Raw genomic sequence first — 9,970 nt, 5'->3', positions numbered from 1 at the left:
AAGGTGAGTTTAGTTAAAATTGGTGATTGTAAAAATAAAGCCAGTGTTTGTTATCTGGCATAATAAAAGGACAATGAATAATTTTCTAATAACCTCTTTCTCCAGACTGACAATTATGTCACTTCACTATCACTAAACTGCTTAAGATTCTTTGTGATATCGTCAGTGAAATGCAATGTAGAAAATTGACAGGGTTCCCTCAGTTATATTATCTTCTGTTTAATATCCTACTGATAGCTTCGTATTTACATGAATACTTGATATTTTGAAAATAAAATAAATACATCTGTAACAGAGATCCTTTTGCAGCTTTATAATAGCATTTTTCAATACTTGAATCTGGATAATCATATAACTTGTAGAGGTGGCTCATAAGATATAGCGGGTGATTATAATTAAAGTGCGGTTATTCAAGGAGTGCAGTGTGGACTATAAATAAATATTATATGGCAGCAAAACTTGATAGATATTCTAATGCATTAATGATTATTGCTGGAAAAAAATTGGTTCCAATTTTGGCCACCAGATACAAGTCAAGCCCTTTGCAGCACCTCATTGATGATGTCTCCGATGCTCCTATTGAACAAATTGTGTAAGCAGCGGTTAATAATGAAACCAGTGTTATGCCTTTCACACTTGTTTGACCTTTCCTATCCCCATCGCATTCATAGTCCATTCCATATGGAAGCATTTCTATCAGGTGCTGTGACTGCTGAATCAACTTTCATGCAGGATAATTTGCTAGAAAGTTAAACATACTGTCAGGTTTTCAAATTGCAATGGAATTGTATTTATTCCAACAAACATAGTCTGTTACTCTCATTATTAAGGGGATGGAGTGGGGTAAACAACTTTCTTTGTAAAGTATGAACCTTAAATTACGCGAAATGCAATTTTTTGGTTGCCTGTTTGCAAGTTAACAATTACGAATAACTGCCCTTCCATAAAGTGTGGACGCTATATAATGTGGCAGTAGGCCATGAGCGTTAAAAGGGGAGGGGGGCTTAGACTGCCTGAGGAGCGAAGAGCTTGGCTGGCGGAACAAGCCCCACCTCCCTTTTTCAGAGCTGGCAGCCTACAACTGTTTTTTGTGCTGCTGCAAAAGCAGAAATGACATTTACTTGGTCATAGTGATAGCTAATCCATTCTGATACTGCGTGAATTGAACACTCATTTCAAAATTAAAAAAAAAAAAAAAAAACAATAAGCAACCCAAAGCAAAATGGAGTACACAAAACGTGATATTGTCCAAAGATCGCGGTGCCACACCACAGTCAGCAGCGCACATCGCTACCACAGACATTAGCGGTGTCCTGCTGAAATCTACAATAATGAATGGGAGGCGCTTCTGAAGACTAATACTTTTCATTATCCTTCAAACTTTTGTAGTTGGATTAATAACAGCAACAATAATGGAAAGCTATTGACTATCATATATTTTATTTTTAACATTTCTTGGTGGTATATTAGTTCTATTTATTTATATTACAAGAATTGCATAAAACAAAATATTTCAACCTAAATCAATTACTATAATTATCACCTTAACAATATGTGTCTTTATTATATCAACATTAATTATCCTAGACATAACAATACTTACAGACTTCTTCAATAATACCGAAACCATAAATATTGATAATTCAATCAGTTACCAAGAAATAACAATATCCTTAGAAAAATTATATAATAGACCAACATTTATTTTTAGCACTATTAGCAATAGTTAAAATTACTAATATTAACCAGGGGCCTATTTGTAAAATAAGATAATTTACTAATGAATAAACCCTTACGATGAAGACATCCTTTAATTAAAATTATTAACAACTTTTTAGTTGATTTACCTGCACCAACAAATATTTCATTTTGATGAAATTTTGGGTCCCTACTGGGACTGTGTTTGGTAATTCAAATCGTAACTGGACTATTTTTAGCTATACATTATACATCAAATATTGAAATAGCATTTAGCAGTGTAGTACACATCTGTCAGGACGTAAATAACGGTTGAATTATTCGAACTTTAAATGCAAATGGAGCATCTATATTTTTTATTTGCATGTAGGATGAGGAATTTTCTATGGATCTTATATATATAGATGCACACCTGAATAATTGGTACAGTAATTCTGTTCTTAGTTATAGCAACTGCATTTATAGGATATGTTTTACCTTGAGGCCAAATATCATTCTGAGGTGCAACAGTAATTACTAATTTACTATCAGCAATTCCATACTTAGGAACAGATTTAGTTCAATGAGGATTTGCTGTTAATAACGCAACATTAAATTGATTCTTTACATTTCATTTTGTATTACCATTTATTATTGCAGCTATGGCAGCAATGCACTTATTCTTTCTTCGTCAAACAGGGTCTAATAACCCGTTTGGGCTAAATGGAGATATTGAAAAAATTCCATTTCACCCATACTTTACTTTCAAGGATTCTATCACATTTGTGTTAATAACACCATTATTAATTATATTATGTTTAATTAACCCTTACCTTCTAGGAGACCCAGATAATTTTGTACCTGTCAATCCATTAGTAACACCAGTTTACATTCAACCAGAATACTTCCTATTTGCATATGCAATTCTACAATCAATTCCTTACATGTTAGGAGGTGTTATTGCATTATTCTTATCAATTAGAATCTTAATAATTGTACCATTCTATAACAAAACACCATTCCGAGGTATCCAATGTTATCCTATCAATCAGATTCTATTCTGAATTATAGTAGTTGTATGTTTATTAACATGAATTGGTAAACGACCAGTTGAAGAACCTCATATCATAACAGGACAAATCTTATCAGTTATCTACTTTACACACTTCTTAATTAATGTCCATGTTGCAAATGCATGAGATAAGCTAATTAAGGAATAAATAAGTTAATTAGCTTAGGAAAAGCATATGTTTTGAAAAAATAAAACTAGAAGTTTAACTCTTCTATTAACTTTTCTTAAAAAATTTCAGTAAATAAATGAAATGAATAAAATCTTTAAACCAACAAAGAAATAAAAAAATTTAAAGGTAAAGGTAGAAAACTTTTTCAAGCCAAGTATATCAACTTCTCATAACGAAACCGTGGTAAAGTACCTCGAACCCAAATAAAACCAAAAGATATAATAGCAAGTTTAATAAAAAAATATAAAAGAATAAAAATCACCACCTTAAAAATTAAAGCTAACAAAATTATTATAAAAACAATTCTAGTATACTCAGCTAAAAAAAATTAAAGTAAAACCACCTGCACCATATTCAATATTAAAGCCTGAAACTAACTCAGACTCTCCTTCAGCAAAATCAAAAAGGGTACGATTAGTCTCAGCTTAACAAGAAGCAAAACAAACTAAAGCTAAGGGAAAAGAAATAATAATAAATCAGCAATAAAGCTGATAATTTATAAAATCAAACATGTTAAAACTACCAATTAAAATAATTAAAGATAATAAAATCAAAGCTAAACTAACTTCATATGAAATTGTTTGAGCGACAGAACAGAGGGAGCCTAATAAAGAATAATTTGAATTAGAAGATCAACCAGCAATTATAACAGTATAAACACCTAATCTAGTACAGCATAAAGAAAACAAAAACCCATAAACGAAAGAACACACATAAGTTAAGTAAGGGAACAAACAGCCAAAGAAATCATTAAATTAAAAACAGGAGAAAAATAATAAAGTAAATAATTATATATAATAGGAATAGGCTGCTCCTTACAAATCAACTTAATAGCATCACTAAAAGGCTGTTGTATCCCTACAAATCCTACTTTATTTGGACCCTTACCAATCTGAGTATAACCTAAAACCTTTTGCTCCAACAAAGTTAAAAGAGCAACACTAATTAAAACGCAAACAACTAATAAAAGAAAATTTAAAATAAACATAAATAAATCATAAAGTATCAATACTGTTTGTAGAAAAAAATCTACATAAATGAATTCTAAATTCAACACATTAATCTGTCAAAATAGTAAATTAATTAATATTAATCAACATAGTAAAAAATATTTTAACCATATGGTCCTTTTGTACTAATATGGGTTAATAGTCTGAGGCAGAAACCAATGTGGCTCACACCTGTCTGAACTCAGATCATGTAAGAATTTAAAGGTTGAACACACCTAATCACTGGGCTCCTACACCCAAAATTTTTCATAATCCAACATCAAGGTCGCAATTTGCTTTGTCGATATGAGCTCTCAAAAACAATTACGCTGTTATCCCTAAGGTAACTTAATCTTATGATCATAAATTATGGATCAAAACAACAAACATAAATCAATGATATAATAATGAAGAGTTTATATATTCTCCATGTCACCCCCACAAAACATCATCATTAAATATAGAAAGACAAACAAAAAACTATATAAAAGTAAAATGTTAAGCTCTACGGGGTTTTCTCATCCTATAGAAGAATTTAAGCCTTTTGACTCAAAAGTTAAATTCAAAAATTTATTAAGAGACAGTTGATTTCTTGTCAAGCCATTCATTCCAGCCACTAATTAAGAGACTAATGATTATGCTACCTTTGCATGATCAAAATACTGCAGCTCTTTAAAATCCGCTCAGTGAGCAGGCCAGACCTCAAAATATTTTCAAGAGGACATGTTTTTGATAAACAGGCGGAAATCAATTTTTGCCTGGTTCCTTATAATAAATTTACAAGGTAAAAATTTTATACAAATAAATATACTAATTCTATCATTATTACAAAGATTACAAAATTAAATCAATAATCTTAATGTTGTTGTGGTCTTCAGTCCTGAGACTGGTTTGATGCAGCTCTCCACGCTACTCTATCCTGTGCAAGCTTCTTCATCTCGCAGTACGGACTGCAGCCTACATCCCTCTGAATCTGCTTGGTGTATTCATCTCTTGGTCTCCCACTGCGATTTTTTACCATCCACGCTGCCCTCCAATACTAAATTGGTGATCCCTTGATGCCTCAGAACATGTCCTACCAACCGATCCCTTCTTCTAGTCAAGTTGTGCCACAAACCCCTCTTCTCCCCAATCCTATTTAGTACCACCTCATTAGTTAAGTGATCTACCCATCTCATCTTCAGCATTCTTCTGTAGCACCACATTTCGAAAGCTTCTATTCTCTTCTTGTCCAAACTAGTTATCGTCCATGTTTCACTTCCATACATGGCTACACTCCATACATATACTTTCAGAAACGACTTCCTGCCGCTTAAATCTCTACTCGATGTTAACAAATTTCTCTTCTTCAGAAACACTTTTCTTGTCATTGCCAGTCTACATTTTATATCCTCTCTACTTCGACCATCATCAGTTATTTTGCTCCCCAAATAGCAAAACTCCTTTACTACTTTAAGTGTCTCATTTTCTAATCTAATACCCTCAGCATCAACCGATTTAATTCGACTACATTCCATTATCCTCGTTTTGCTTTTGTTGAAGTTCATCTTATATCCTCCTTTCAAGACACTGTCCATTCCTTTCAGCTGCTCTTCCAAGTCCTTTGCCGTCTCTGACAGAATTACAATGTCATCGGTGAACCTCAAAGTTTTTATTTCTTCTCCATGGATTTTAATACCTACTCCGAATTTTTCTTTTGTTTCCTTTACTGCTTGGTCAATATACAGATTCAACAACATCGGGGAGAGGCTACAACCCTGTCACACTCCCTTCCCAACCACTGCTTCCCTTTCATGTTCCTCGACTCTTGTAACTGCCATCTGGTTTCTGTACAAATTGTAAATAACCTTTCACTCCCTGTATTTTATCCCTGCCACCTTCAGAATTTGAAAGAGAGTATTCCAGTCAACATTGTCAAAAGCTTTCTCTAAGTCTACAAATGCTAGAAACGTAGGTTTGCCTTTTCTTAATCTAGCTTCTAAAATAAGTCGTAGGGTCAGTATTGCCATATGTGTTCCCATATTTCTACGGTATCCAAACTGATCTTCCCCGAGGTCGGCTTCTACTAGTTTTTCCATTTGTCTGTAAAGAATTCGCGTTAGTATTTTGCAGCTGTGGCTTATTAAACTGACAGTTCGGTAATTTTCACATCTGTCAGCACCTGCTTTCTTTGGGATTGGAATTATTATATTCTTCTTGAAGTCTGAGGACTGGCTCTCCCAAGGCTGTCAGTAGTTCTAATGGAATGTTGTCTACTCCCGGGGCCTTGTTTTGACTCAGGTCTTTCAGTGCTCTATCAAACTCTTCACACAGTATCATATCTCCCATTTCATCTTCATCTACATCCTCTTCCAATTCTATAACATTGCCCTCAAGTACATCGCCCTTGTATAGATCCTCTATGTATTCCTTCCGCCTTTCTGCTTTCCCTTCTTTGCTTAGAACTGGGTTCCCATCCGAGCTCTTGATATTCATACAAGTCGTTCTCTTTACTCCAAAGGTCTCTTTAATTTTCCTGTAGGGAGTATCTGTCTTACCCCTAGTGAGATAAGCCTCTACGTCCTTACATTTGTCCTCTAGCCATGCCTGCTTAGCCATTTTGCACTTCCTGTCGATCTGATTTTTGAGACGTTTGTATTCCTTTTTGCCGGCTTCATTTACTGCATTTTTATATTTTCTCCTTTCGTCAATTAAATTCAATATTTCTTCTGTCACCCAAGGATTTCTACTAGCCCTCGTCTTGTTACCCAATTGATACTCTGCTGCCTTCACTATTTCATTCCTCAAAGCTACCCATTCTTCTTCTACTGTATTTCTTTCCCCCATTCTTGTTAATCATTCCGTAATGCTCTCCCTGAAACTCTCTACAACCTTTGGTTCTGTCAGTTTATCCAGGCCCCACCTCCTTTAAATTCTCACCTTTTTGCAGTTTCTTCAGTTGTAGTCTACAGTTCATAACCAATAGATTGTAGTCATAGTCCACATGTGCCCCTGGAAATGTTTTACAATTTAAAACCTGGTTCCTAAATCTCTGTCTTACCATTATATAATCAATCCTTAACCTTCCAGTATCTCCAGGCCTTTTACATGTATACAACCTTTTTTTATGATTCTTAAACCAAGTGTTAGCAATAATTAAGTTGTGCTCTGTTCAAAATTCCACCAGGCGGCTTCCTCTTTCATTTCTTACCCCCAATCCATATTCACCTACTACGTTTCCTTCTCTCCCTTTTCCTGCTACCGAATTCCAGTCACGCATGACTATTAAATTTTCGTCTCCCTTCACTGTCTGAATAACTTCTTTTATTTCATCATACATTTCTTCAATTTCTTTGTCATCTGCAGAGCTAGTTGGCATATAGACTTGTACTACTGTCGTAGGCGTGGGCTTTGTGTCTATCTTGGCCACAATAATGCGTTCACTGTGCTGTTTGTAGTAGCTTACCCGCATTCCTGTTGTTTTATTCATTATTAAACCTACTCCTGCAATACCCCTATTTGTTTTTGTATTTATAACCCTGTATTCGCCTGACCAAAAGTCTTGTTCCTCCTGCCACCGAACTTCACTAATTCCCACTATATCTAACTTTAACCTATCCATTTCCCTTTTTAAATTTTCTAAAATACAAAAAACCTAAAATAATTATAAAATCAAAATATAAAACAATGAACTAAAACGTAATCTTAAGGAGAACTGGTTTAAAGCTTACTATTATATTTTAAAAAACAAATTATAGGTTAATAACTTAAAAGCTTATCCCTTAAAGAATAAATAAGTTAACATTTATACTTAAAAAATTAAATAAAAACAACCAACTTTAAAAAATTAAATTTTTTCTTAAGAAACTAGATATATTCGGAAACGATTAACATCTCGTTTCTATAAATAATTTAATAATAATTATGATACATTAACTATAAATTATTTATAAATCAACCCAAATCGAGACAAGTAAAATAAATACTAAAATTTTGATAAACCCTGATACAAAAGGCACAATAAATAAAATCTACTTTAAAATATTTAAAATAATATTTCATAAAACATTTGCATTACCAATATACTATAATTTTAAAAATCAATTCTATAAAATATACTAAGACAAAAACCAACAAAATTATTTATATTAAATAAACAAAAAATCAATATAATAAAATAAATAATCAAGACATCCTGAACTGCACAGAAAAATTTTCAGTGTAAGTGAAACCCTTTACTAATAAGTTATATCTTGAACCTCTTCCTAGATACACTTTCCATCTACTATGTTATGACTTATCTCATCTAAATTGAAGCTACCTTAAAATAATCAAAATAGAATAATCAATAATGAGTGTGAAGGGCGATGTGTACACACCTCAGAGCCAATATCAGTTAAATGAAATAAATCAAATTACTATCAAATCTACCGTCATCAACAGTATTTCACCATCAAATCCGTTATAAACAAAAATCTATTGTAACCCACCTCCTCTTAACTATAAGCTGCACCTTCATCTGAAATATTTTATAATTATAAATCTTGAGAATTATAACTCTAAAAAGATTCTCTGATAACGGAGATATACAAACAAATAAATCAAGTAGACTAAATCGTGTATTATCAATCACGGCGTATGTTCCTCTGAATGGAATGAGATACCGCCAAATTCTTTGAGTTTAAAGACCTTAACTAATAGTACCCTGGTAAATATAATTAACATTTCAAATAATAGGGTATCTAATCCTAGTTTATTATTTAAATTTCACAGATTCATAAAAAGAGCTACAAATAAATTTTAACATTTCACCTTACAAATTTATATTTTAACCCTAATAATATAAACAACTGTTTTAACCAATAATATTCACTTAGAGTTAGGCTCCTACACCGACAAATCGATAAAATTTGGTGTTGCTTAAAGTAGTTTTTGGTAACTGTTCTGGAGTTCAGAGTAAAAACGTGTCTACAGGATGTGTGTGCCCGGGAAAATAATACGCTTTGACCCAGACGTCCAGCGATTTCGAAGTTTTTGTCTGGAGTCAGCAATTTAAGTGTTGCTAGGCATACCCGGCAAATTTAGCTTTCTTGATTATTGTAAATGGTACTCGTACATCCAATGTATATTAATAAATAATGATGCCCATTTTAAGTAAAATGATATTTATTGGTTTAGATAGTAAGCTATTTGCCACTCTTATTCTTTTGTTAAAATGTGTTTGAAATACATTGCAACCTATATTGTTACATAATTATAAAAAAAAAAATATTGAATCTGTTGAAGTAATGTATTTGCTGATTTCTGAAGTCATTTTATCCAGTGTAATATGATACTCCATTAGGGGGGGCCTATCCTCCTCCCCCCCCCCCCTTGCCACTGCCCCTGATGGTGTTCACTGATTTGTGAAGCACTCAACTGTTTCAGTGAATAATGTGTTCTCCCATGTAACGATAATGAGTTCCCCTCCATTGTAATATGTGGAAGTTAAAATTTGGCTGGAAACTTCGAAGAATTTATGCAGTTCATATGAATCAAACATGCAGTGAGATATTAAGCAAAAGGCAAAAGTGATGTGAATCTAGAATTTAGCTGCTGATGTGATGAAACAGTACCAGTAGTGATCTGTACCAGGACCAAGACCAGGAGCAATGATCAAACTGCTTTTTAGCAGAAGTAAACATTCCAACGTAGACAATTACGTGTCTAATTCAGATATGCCACAAGCAGATGAGTGCTTGCTTGAGGAAGAAAAAAGTGATAAAATATTTACTCTTTTGCAAGTCAATGTCTGTTGTGTAAGAAATAAACTTTTAGACCTCGAACTTTTTGTAGCATTAAGGATGTAGATATGATGTATGTATCTGAACACTAGCTAACAGAAAATCAAATTGACAGTTTCATTCCTCAAGGATTCATTTTAACTGACATAAGGTGTAGGAAACAGAGTAAAAATGATGGTGCTGGAATTTACATAAAGCCTGGTCTAAAATTTCAAAATCAGACATTACACCATATTTTTCATAAATAGATGCAGAATTTAGTTGTATAAGACTGACCGAAGAAAATATAATAACCGTTAGC

This window comes from Schistocerca nitens, chromosome 4, assembly GCF_023898315.1.
Source record: "Schistocerca nitens isolate TAMUIC-IGC-003100 chromosome 4, iqSchNite1.1, whole genome shotgun sequence".
Taxonomy (NCBI): Eukaryota; Metazoa; Arthropoda; class Insecta; order Orthoptera; family Acrididae; genus Schistocerca; species Schistocerca nitens.
This window is presented reverse-complemented; position numbering follows the sequence as displayed.